Source organism: Ictidomys tridecemlineatus, chromosome 9 (assembly GCF_052094955.1).
Source record: "Ictidomys tridecemlineatus isolate mIctTri1 chromosome 9, mIctTri1.hap1, whole genome shotgun sequence".
NCBI classification, from domain to species: domain Eukaryota; kingdom Metazoa; phylum Chordata; class Mammalia; order Rodentia; family Sciuridae; genus Ictidomys; species Ictidomys tridecemlineatus.
Window position 1 is genome coordinate 60,376,353 of NC_135485.1, and position 12,233 is coordinate 60,388,585.

The 12,233-nt window shown below is 34.4% G+C and overlaps 1 long non-coding RNA gene across 1 annotated transcript in view; it reads left to right on the plus strand.

The window, feature by feature from the left end:
• The window catches only part of LOC110599389 (uncharacterized), a 277,569-nt gene that overhangs the window by 112,330 nt on the left and 153,006 nt on the right, over positions 1 to 12,233 (plus strand). The window contains exon 5 of the long non-coding RNA XR_013425840.1: positions 10,413 to 10,575. This is a non-coding gene — a long non-coding RNA (uncharacterized LOC110599389). The remainder of the gene's footprint in view (positions 1 to 10,412; positions 10,576 to 12,233) is intronic.

Consider the following 12,233-nt stretch of genomic DNA (forward strand, 5'->3'; position numbering starts at 1 on the left):
AAATTTAAAGTGTTTCTGCATAAGGTGGTGATAAAGGTTGGTACGAGTGAAAAGGCAAGAGAGCTCCCTACAGGGCTTGGGGCAGGCACCAGGGCTCCAGTTAGTCCCAATAAATCCTTGAGTTTGACTCAACTTTGCAGGGCAAAGATACTTTCTTTTTTTGCAGCTAATCTTCATTCCACAATATACCATATTCTAAAAGAAACTCAAAATTATTTTGTCTGGAATGGGAGGCAGTTTTAATTGAAGGAATCTCTAGTATTTTTGAAAATATATTAATTATCACATGCTCACATACATCAGTAGAAGAACCAGAGAAAAATGAAATACTGGTTGAGCTAATTTCCTTTCTATTGAGTTAGTTTATTTGGCCTTATATTTGTAAAATTACATATGTAATTTAATAAAATAACATATAGAATATGTTGAGAGTATGTGGGCTACAAGGGAATCAGAAGAATTCTGCTTAATAGTAATTATTTTTAAGATAGATTTATATCTTATACAGTAGAATGTCTTGAAATTGTGCTGCTTGTGTCTGTCTTTAATAACTTCAATTTTGAATTTTTCAAAAATATCTAAATCATCTTTAAAGATGTTCCCCTTTCTTCCCTTCTCTCTTATGTCTACTCTTCTATTTTCCCAAATTTATTGATTTCTTGTTCTGTTAAAGGTACTACTAATATTCCTATATAACAAACTTTTTATTCAAAAATGTCACTGACTTATTCCTGTTCAGTTTGGGGTGCAGATGTAAAAATATACAAATTAACTAAAATGGTGGTAAGGAAAAAATGAGTAAAAATAAGTAGTTGTCAACTAATGTTAATGTGACAAATTTTGAGTATGAATTCTACAAAACACTCAGTGATTCATAACACAGTCTCACTGCAGTTGTATCATTGTACTGTTCTAGGTTATATAAATACATATATATGATGTATATATCTTTATTGTATATTTATTGTACTATTTGTAGTACATGTGCATATATGTGTATATATTCACATATATTTGACATGCCATATCTATGGCATTAACTTCCTCTCCATGAAAGTAACCATATAACTTCCAAATAACATAATTTAAAGCAGAAATTGCTTATCTGCCACTTTATTTCTTTTCCTTCTTACAAAATGGAACATAGACTAGTATGGATTATCCAACCTCAACCAAATAGTGAAGAACACCTAGGGAACAAAAGAGTGACAAGTAGCTATAGGAAAGCTCTCCAGCAGCCCAGAAATGTTCATCTCTGGACTCTTATCTAAGAAAGAACAAAAAATTTCTTATTCTTGAAGCATTGAATTTTAGGTTTTATTTTGTCTTTGTTTGTTTGTTTGTTTGTTGTTGTTGTTGTTATAGCTACTTAAAATATACCCAAAGTAATATATTTGCTACCTGTACTTTTTTATTTATGCATTCTTCCCTTTTCATTCATGTTCTCTCCAAGCTTTCTTTCATATGCACCTCTGGAAACAAATAATATTTTCTTTCTCTTTTTTAAAAACTTTTTTTAAATTTTAATTTTTTCTAATTAGTTATACAGGACAGTAGAATACATTTTGTTTCATTGTACATAAATGGAGCACAACTTTTCATTTCTCTGGTTGTACATAATGCAGAGTCACACCATTTGTGCAATCATACATGTACCTAGGGTAATGATGTCCTCATTCCACCATCTTACCTAGTCACATACCTCCTCCCCTACTCCCCTCCCCTTTTCCCAATCCAAAGTTCCTCCATTCTTTCCATTCTCTGCCCCACCATTATGGATCAGCATCCACTTATCAGAGAGAACATTCAGTCTTTGGTTTTTGGGAATTGGCTTACTTCACTTAGCATGATATTCTCCAACTCCATTCATTTACCTGCAAATGCCATAATTTTATGCTCTTTTAATGCTTCCCTTGTGTATATATACCACAGTTTCTTTATCTATTCATTTATTGAAGGGTATCTAGTTTTGTTCCACAGTTTAGTTATTGTGAATTGAGCTTCTATAAACATTGATGTGGCTGTGTCCTGTAGTATGCTGTTTTTAAGTCCTTTGGGTATAGACTGAGGAGGGGGATAGTTGGGTCAAATGGTGGCTCCATTTACAGTTTTCCAAGGAATCTCCATACTGCTTTCCATAGTAGTTGCACCAATTTGCAGTCCTACCAACAATGTATGAGTGTTCCTTTTGCCCCAAATCCTTGCCAACATTTATTGTTGCTTGTATCTTTCCATTCTGACTGGAATGAAATGAAATCTTTAGTAGTTTTGATTTGCATTTCTCTAATAGCTAGAGATGTTGAATATTTTCTCATATATTTGTTGATTGATTTTATATTTTCTTCTGAGAAGTGTCTGCTCAGTTCCTTAGTCCATTTATTGTTTGGGTTATTTGAGTGTGTGTGTGTGTGTGTGTGTGTGTGTGTGTGTGTGTGTTAAGTTTTTTGAGTTCTTTATATATCCTGGAAATTAGTATTAGTGCTCTATCTGATGTTTGTGTAATAAAGATGTTCTTCCACTCTGTAGGCTCTCTCTTCATGCTACTGATCGTTTTCTTTGCTGAGAAGAAGGTTTTTAGTTTGAATACATCCCATTTATGGATTCTTGATTTTATTCTTATGCTTTAAGATTCTGATTAAGGAAGTTAGGACCTAATCTGACATGATGAAAATTTGGGCCTAATTTTTCTTCTATTAGCACAATGTCTCTGGTCTCATCCCTTGCCCTTGATTCATTTTGAGTTTAGTTCTGTGCATGGTGAGAGATAGGGGTATAGTTTCATTTTGCTGCATATGGATTTCTAGATGTCCCAGTACTGTTTGCTGAAGAGGCTATCTTTTCTCCAATGTATGCTTTTGGCACCTTTGTCTAGTAGGAGATAACTGTATTTATGTGGGTTTGTCTCTGTGTCTTGTATTCTATACATTGGTCTACATGTCTATTTGGGTGCCAATGCCATGCTGTTTTTGTTACTATAGCTCTAACATAGTTTAAGATCTGGTATCTTGATGCCTCCTGATTTCACTCTTCTTGCTAAGAATTATTTTGGCTATTCTGGTTCTCTTATTTTTCCAAATTTATTTAATGCTTGCCTTTTCTATTTCTATGAGGAATGTTATTGGGATTTTCACTGGAATTGCATTAAATCTATATAATGTTTTTTGGTAGTATGGACATTTTGAAAATATTAATCTTCCTATCCAAGAAGATGGGAAGTCTTTCCATCATTTAAGGTATTCTTCCATTTCTTTCTTTAGTGTTCTGTTTGTTTTCATTGTATAGGTCTTTCACCTCTTTTGATAGATTGATTCCCAAGTATTTTATTTTATTTTTTAAGGCTCTTGTGAACAGGGTAGTTTTCCTAATTTCTCTTTCTAAGGGTTCATCACTGATATATAGAAATGGATTTGATTTATGGGTATTGATTTTATATCTTTCTACTTTGCTGAATTTATTTATTAATTCTACAAGTTTTCTAGTGGACTTTTTTGTATATAGAATCATGTCATCAGAAAATAGTGATAGTTTGAGTTCTTCTTTCCCTATTTGTATTCCTTTAATTTCTTTAGTCTGTCTAATTGTTCTGGCTAGAGTTTCAAGGTCTGTGTTGAATAGGAGCAGTGAAAGAGGTCATCCCTGTCTTGTTGTAGTTCTTAGAGGGAATGCTTTCATTTTTTTTCTACATTTAGAATGATGTTGGCCTTGGGCTTAACATATATAACTTTTACAATGTTGAGGTATGTTCCTACTATCCTTAGTTTTTCTAGTGTTTTGAACATAAAAGTGTACTGTATTTTGTCAAATGCTATTTCTGCATTCAGATGATTGTATGATTTTTAACTTTAAGACTATTGATGTGATGAATTATGTTTATTGATTTCTCTATGTTGACCCAACCTTGCATCCCTGGGATGAACCCCAGTTGATCATGGTGCACAATCTTTTTAATATGTTTTCGTATGCTATTTGCCAGAATTTTATTGAGAATTTTTGCATCTAAGTTCATCAGGGATATTTGTCTGATATTTTCTTTATTTGATGGGTCTTTGTCTGGCTTACATATTAGGTGACATTAGCCTCATAGAATGAGTTTGGAAGGGTCCCCTCCTTTCCTATTTCATGGAATAATTTGAGGAGTGTTGGTAAAAATTCTTCTTTGAAAGTCTTGTAGAACTTGGCTAAGAATACCTCTGGTCCTGGGCTTTTCTTGGTTGGTAGGCTTTTAATGGTGTCTTCTATTTCCTTGCTTGAAATTGATCTGTTTAGATTATATATGTCCTCCCAATTCAGTTTGGGCAGATCATATGTCTTTAGATATTTGTCGGTGTCATCGAGAGTTTCTATTTTATTGGAGTATAAATTTTTGAAATAGTTTCTTATTATCTTGTGTATTTCAATAGTATCTATCATGATATTTCCTTTTTCATCACAAATTTTAGTAATTTGAGTTTTTGCTCTCCATCTTTTCATTAGCGTGGATTAGAGTTTATCAATTTTATTTATTTTTTCAAAAAGCAGCTTTTTGTTTCATCGATTTTTCAAATTGTTTCTTTTGTTTTAATTTCATCCCTGATTTTTTAAATTGATTTTTAAAAGATAAATGACAGTGAAATGCATTACAATTCTTATTACACATATACAGCACAACTTTTCATATATCTGGTTGTATATAAAGTATGTTGACAGAATTCATGTCTTCATACATGTACTTTGGATAATGGTGTCCATCACATTCCACCATCCTTGCTAATCCCCTGCCCCCTCCTTTTCCTTCCCACCTCTCTGCCCCATCTAGGATTCATCTATTCCTCCCATGCTCCCCCTCCTTACCCCACTATGAGTCAGCCTCATTATATCAGAGAAAACATTCAACATTTGTTTTTTGGTGATTGGCTAACTTCACTTAGCATTATCTCCTCCAACGCCACCCATTTACCTGCAAATGCCATGATTTTATTCTCTTTTATTGCTAAGTAAATTTCATTGTGTATATATGCCACATTTTTTTTTTATCCATTCATCCACTGAAGGACATCTAGGTTGGCTCCACAGTTTAGCTATTGTGAATTGTGCTGCTATAAACATTGATTGTGGCTGTGTCCCTGTAGTATACTGTTTTCAAATCCTTTGGGTATAGAGAGGGATGGCTGGGTCAAATGGTGGTTCCATTCCCAGATTTCCAAGGAATCTCTATATTGTATTCTATATTGTCAACCCTGATTTTACTTATTTCCTGTCTTCTGCTACTTTTGGTGTTTGATTTGTTTTTCTTTTCCTAGGGCCTTGAGATATAATGTCAGGTCATTTATTTGTTGACTTTTCATTCTTTTAATGAATGAGTTCAATGCAATGAACTTTCCTCTTAGCACTACCTTCATAGTGTCCTAGAGATTTTGGTATGTTGTATCAGAGTTCTAATTTACCTCCAGGAATTTTTTTTTAATCTCCTCTCTGATGTCTTCTGTTATCCCTGCCTCATTTAATAGCATATTATTTAGTCTCCAGGTGGAGTAGCTTTTATTTTTTACGTTATCATTGATTTCTAATTTCATTCTATTATGGTGTGATAGAACGCAGGGTAGTATCTCTATTTTTTTTTTAATTTGCTAAGAGTTGCTTTGTGGCATAAGATATGGTCTATTTTAGAGACAGATCCATGTGCTGTTGAGAAGAAAGTATATTCGCTCGTTGATGGATGAAATATTCTATATATGTTTGTTAAGTCTAAATTATTGATTATATTATTGAGTTCAATAGTTTTTTTGCTTCGTTTTTGTTTGGAAGATCTATCTAGAGATGAGGGAGTTGTGTTAAATTTACTTAGTATTATTGTATTGTGGTCTATTTTATTCCTGAAATTTAGAAGGGTTTGTTTGATATACATAGCTGTTCCATTATAAATCATATTAAATATTTATGATTGTCATGTCTTCTTGATGTATGATTCTCTTAAGCAGTATGAAATGACCTTCTTTATCCCTTCTGACTAACATTGGTTTGAAGCCCATTTTATATGAGTGGCATATATTTTTGGTAAATTTTAGCATAAATTTTTGGTAAATGAGGCACCTTAGCATGGGCTCCATGCAGGCCAGTGATCCTGTTCTGGGCCTTCCTGGGCTCCGCAGGGGTTAGTAGTCCTGTCTTTGGCCTGCCTGGGTTCTGTGGGTGTGGGTCGGGCTGTCCTGGACCTGGCTGGGCTCCATGGAGGTCTGCAGGGGTGTCCTCACAAATAATATTTTCAGAAAACCTGCAAAACATTCCTAGTTGGGAATAAAGCAACACAAGAGGTAAATTTACAGGTTACTTTTTACTGCTGACATGGATCATCTGAACATTGCAGAGTCACTTACTTTGTTCAAGCTTTATTTTCATATGGGAATCTGATAATTTCTTCTTGACCTTTGTTAATCAAATGATGATGATCAAGATAACATGGTTGAGGACTTGTAATTTCAGGGGGAAATGGGAAAATGGGCAGTATCATTTGAAAATACTGTCTTCTGTTTCTGCTTGTGAAGACAGAGAGGTTCCTTGATGCAGATGGGCTTTGGTCTGAGGAAAACCATGGGGATGGTCTTTTAGAAGTCAACAATGCTTGTCCACATAGTTTGGGAAGAAGAATTTAGGTGATATTATTTAGACTTGGATAATACATATTACTTTCCTTTCATACTCCTTGTTAGGTTTAAAAGTTATTGGGGCCTGGGGATGTAGCTCAGTGGCTGAGCACTTGCCTAGCATGTGTGAGGCACTGGATTCAATTCTCAGCACCACATATAAATAAAATAAAAATGTACATTGACAACTTAAAAAAATAGTTACTGGGGATAAATTGGCAGATTCCTTTAGAGACCAAATAGCCTTCTAGGAATGAGTATGAAAATAAAGACCTTTTCATTTAGTATTATGGGGGGGGGAGGGAGGATGATTGGACTATCTCTAATGACCTAGATGCCTGGACTGAGAAAGAAATCTCCAAATCCCCCCTGACCTCTTTCATTTTAATATCATGCTTTTGTTTTTAACACATTTTTATTAATTTTTTAAAGAACTCGTTTTCTTATTTTAATTTCCCCCACTCCAAGGCATATTTTTCATAGAATTCTTCACCAGTCATTTATTTTTTATTGTTCTTGTACCTGTTTTTGTCTTTGTGAGCATATTTAGGTTGAACTATTGACATATTTAAAGTTTATTAGAATTAAGATGTTCTCTACTTAGAATAATTATTTTCTGATCATATATAAACCTCAGCATCTGTAGATGGTTATATTTCAACCAAAATTATTATGTCCTACAGAGAAGATTCAACTGAGAATCAGCAATTTTCATTTTATTCATTAAAAAAAATAAGCTTAGAGAAAATTGCAGGAAATTTTATTTAAAAAATTAAAATAACATCAGCACTGAAAAAAATGTTCTTCAGAAAAAATGCCAGGGGCACAATGTTAGACACAAATACAGGCTAAGACATTGATTAAAAATGTAAATATAAACCAATAATAGTTATCTTATTTATCTCTTAATATTCAGGTAATTCACATAAAGACATTTTTATTTTGCTTTATTGTACACAGGTATGTATTTTTATATCCTTAGCAATAATTTAAAATTTGAAGTTACTTATTAGAAATATTTTATTTTACAGACAAGATAATAACTCCAAATTGTAAGTCAATACACATATTTTGAAGAAATCATAATTTTGACTACTTTTAATGACCCATTTCATTCTGAAAAAATAACTTGACTTGGGGTTCTTGTTTGGTCACACTCCCTAAAAGTTTTGTGTGGGGGGAAATAAGACTCAACAGTTAACACTTGAACCTAGGGAGTGACATAGAGGGCTGATTTCAGGCAAACTTCAAGATCAACTTGCAACTCCTCCTGAGTTCCTCACCCAACATAATAATGAGTGTGTTATTTGTCTGGGTACAAATTAAAAGAGCCATGTCACTAAGAAGGTGTAATAGTAAGAGGGTAGACTTCTTACAGAGTTGAGTGCAAGTTTAGGAACAAACAGATGACTCCCCCAGCCTCTAGTTTCCCATCTCCTATGTGCTGCACTAAGAAACCATTGCTAGATTAGCAGTGATACTTTATCAACAGTCACTTTGATATCACTCATGGGCTGAATTATTTTTCAGGATATTCTTTGATTCTTTATGTTGAAAACACTTATGAGACTGAATCATCTCTTTTCTATATTGTACTGATACATGACCAGAGAGATCAGCCCTCCATCATAAAGTTTATCTTCAAATATAGACCCATCCCAACATGTATGCAAATGAAATGGTGATTAATACCCAGAGAAAAAGTACTTCTCTACGAAATCTCTACTTGTCTACGAAATCTTGGAAAACAAGTCATTATTTTACTGCAGGATTTTTGGGGTTATTGTTTATATTCTACCTATTTCCCAAAGTAAAACATTACAACCACTATGGTAATAGGGTCACCAGTTCATCCTGGGTGTTCTGAGATCTAGAAGGAGCACAGTTTTCATATAGTAGTTTGATTTGTCCAAAATTACCCAAAATATTAAAAAGAACATTCTTTCCTCTAGAAAAGCTGCCAAGGTCTCAGCTTGGCACCAGAATCACGAGCCACCACACACCTTTGTAGGTTCAAACAGCAATTCTTTATTCCTGCTCTCACACCGCCTCCACACAGGTCCAGGGGCAATCCCAATCTCCTGCACAATTCAAGTCCTAAATACTTTCTCTCCAGGAGAACTCAGCGGGAACTCAGGCAGCAGGCACGCCCTACTCCCAGCAGGGATAATCTTCAACCTCCAACTTCCCTAAAACTCCTATTGTCACGCCCTAAACCCAAGGATGGGGGGGGGGATACTTCCTGCAAGATACAACCTAATCCTGGATCCACCCTGGTGATTGAGCAGAGTCACCTTTCTCAAACACATAAGCAAGGTCGCAGCAAATTTCCAAGGCAAGTCCATTTAACACGGGGTAAGCTGGCAAGGATTTCGATGCGTCATTCCTACTTGGTAATGGCCCTCAGCAAAAAGCCAGCATAGATCAAATGAACAGAGATCTTTTCCTGGACCGTGCACCTGAAATGTGTTTCATTTGAGTGATGTCTTGGTTCTCAAAGGCAGTGGTTCACTTCCTCTTCTCATCTGATAGGAAACAGTGAGATGGGGAAGCATTTCCCACAAATACAGAAGCGAGGAGATGGGAAGATGTGATCCTATAATTTACTGGTTTGTTTAAGGACACTTAAAGGGGAGAGAATGTCTGAGAGAGAAAACATTTGTTACCTTTAATAAGAGGATCTCAGACTGGGTCTCTTGTCCTCAATTTCTAGCAGTATTGAAAGAAAATCCAAAGTGACATAATACCATTATCTTTGAAACTCTGTTATCCCTAGTTTAAGTTTTTCCTCCCAGTAGTTTGCACATTTCTCTTCTTGACACCCCCTTCAAAATCAATTAGCAGATACTACTTATATGTCTACTTGTTCAGAGTTAACCTATTTGTAAGAACAGATGTTTCTGTGGGGAATATTGCTTTTATGCTTATTGTAAGCATCTTTGGCAAGCCCCTTTCCAACTAGATATGTGACATTTCACTCTTCTTAATAGAGAAGATGTGATGGAAAAATATTCACAGTCAGAGTTAGAGCAATTAAGGGAATATTGACTTCCATATGGAATCACTGAAAAGCTAGATGTTTATACCATGTGTCAGAATTCTATCTAAATAAGATAGGGATGACTTAATTTTGGTCTTATGTTCATTTCCTTATTTACCTTTAAATAAAAAGGAAGCTATTATATTAGTTTGCTTGTTCTGCAGTAACAAAGTGCCACAGACTGTGTAACTTAAGCAAGAGACTCTATTGTCTCTCAGTTCTGGATGCTCAAAGTTTGAGATCAAGGCATTGTGGAGGTGGTTTTACACATGAATTTTAGGGGGTCATAATTCAGTCCATAACAGAAACCATGTGTATTACTTTTATTTTTCAATAATAATACTTTAAAAATGACATTACTCCTCTTTTTTATACTTTTAAATATAGAATATGTTTAAGACCATAGAAAATCTACATAGGTAAGTATAAATCTTGTTGGCATTTTAATTTTCTCTGTGGAAATCTTGTTTTCATGTTCAAGTGCTAAAGATTCTGGGAGACTCTTCATTATTGCTGTCCTTATGAAAGCAGCTGTTCAATGAACATGGCATATTTTGTTACTTCATCAAGAAGCAGAGGAAGATTATGTTGTGATCAACTTTTGTCTGGCTGTAGCCAATTCTTTTCTGATTCTTTGAGCTCAGTGATTGATTTAATAGGTCTACTCCAGGGTAGTTACTCATCCCTGATATTTGTACCACTCCAACTCCATGTTATTTATGTAAACGATGCTTTATATTCTTTCCACACAGATAAATCCAAGTTGACAGAACTATGTAAGAGATGAGTGTGCTCCCAATTGGGATTATGGTCTCAGCATTTATCTATTTCAACTTTCATGTTACTTCACTGGCAAATTAGAAGCTTTGGAGGATAAGAAGATATGTTTGGGAGAATCTGTTTTCTGCTCTGAAGGTAAAAATCTCTACATTTCAGACAATTATGCATCTAGGAAGAGGTCAGAACACAAACAAAGAAAATGGTCTTGGGAACAAATGATTTGCCTTTGAAAAACAAAAACATCTTTAACCATGGGGAAAATCTTAGACCAGAGCTATTCAAATAGCCTTAGAATTTGGAAAATGATCTTATATGTAAGAAGTTCTACATTTCTGCATTTGTAGCTTTAGCTGAGGATTTTTTTCCCTTTAACTGGTAGTGCATAAGATCTATGTGGGTTTTTCAAGCCTTTATTTTTTTGTACACAATAACTTTACATATTTATGGGGTTCTTTATACATGTAGTTATTGGAAGATCAAAAAGCTACATGTGATTTCTAGTTTGAAATGATGGAATAAAAACTATAATTTTGGCACTTTTGTTTTGTAAGAAATCAACCAAAATCCAAAAAAAGATTGAAAAAAATGTAATGTGAACTTGACCTCTGAAAGAGTGAAACCCCACATGAAACCCCAAATATTGTTTTCTATGGTTCACCTCAAATATCTCAGATAAAGAATAATTTTACTTATAATGCAAGAAGCCAGAACAATCAAAAGAGAAAATTCTATTTTATTGATATATTTATAAAGCATTCCATTAAATACAACTTTATTTCCTTTACAAGGTGAATCTGCATTCTGTATTGGAAATACACTAGTCTAGTTCCTGTATGTCCAAATAAATAACCATTATGCTCTAGTTTGATAACTTTGCCCCCATGTAACCCCATGGTTATGAAATCATATATGGAAAATACCAAGATAATTATTTTATGAAGGGAAACTAGTGTTCTCTCATGCCCTATAGCCTTTAAAAAGATAAAAAGAAGATGGAAAAAAACCCTCATTAATGTATGCTTGCAAAACAATTGCAGTCATTTTCCTGGGTGAAGACTAAATTATTGTGCATTATAGTGTGCATGTCTATGATAAGTAGATTACTATAGATCATTCCAAGAGGAGGTAGAAAGAAGATTGCACTAACATTAGCTTCTCTGGTATTTGCAGGCTGTAAATTTCGTTAAATGATAGATGCAAAGATGGAAGACAGATGGATAGAGGAAAAGACAGAATGAGATACTGAATGAGTTAGTGCTGCAGCCTGTGCTTCAGGGCTGTCTTATTACGACAAGGCTAGCAAGCATCAATGTCCTCACATCCCCCACTCCCTCCCCCTGAAATGTACCGATTTATATGAAAATTAAGATTACAAATTAAAGCCTGGCTATCCTGGAGTTTTCCAGTTCATCAGCCATCCAATAAAAATGATGTCAAGCCTGTATGCATAATTCCCAGAAGATTACTTTGTCCTTACAGCTAAGCCCTGTCCCTGATATGAAAGATCTCTATCCACTTTTATTGAAATAAAGAACTAACATCATAATCCCAATATTGAGGTATAATCTTCATTATCTCCTGACCCTCTTGAGGTTCTCTCATCTATATTACTTCAGATTTGGTTTATTTATAATCCTTATGTATTTACTTTTATTGAGATAGGATTAAAAACTTAAAAAAAAGCTCCAAAAAATCCTTATGATCTCATGATTGAGTTTCAATTCACCAACAATCAACTAATGTGGTAGACTGATTTTTTTAAAGTGGTTCTTATATAGTCCAAGCTTGAAAAG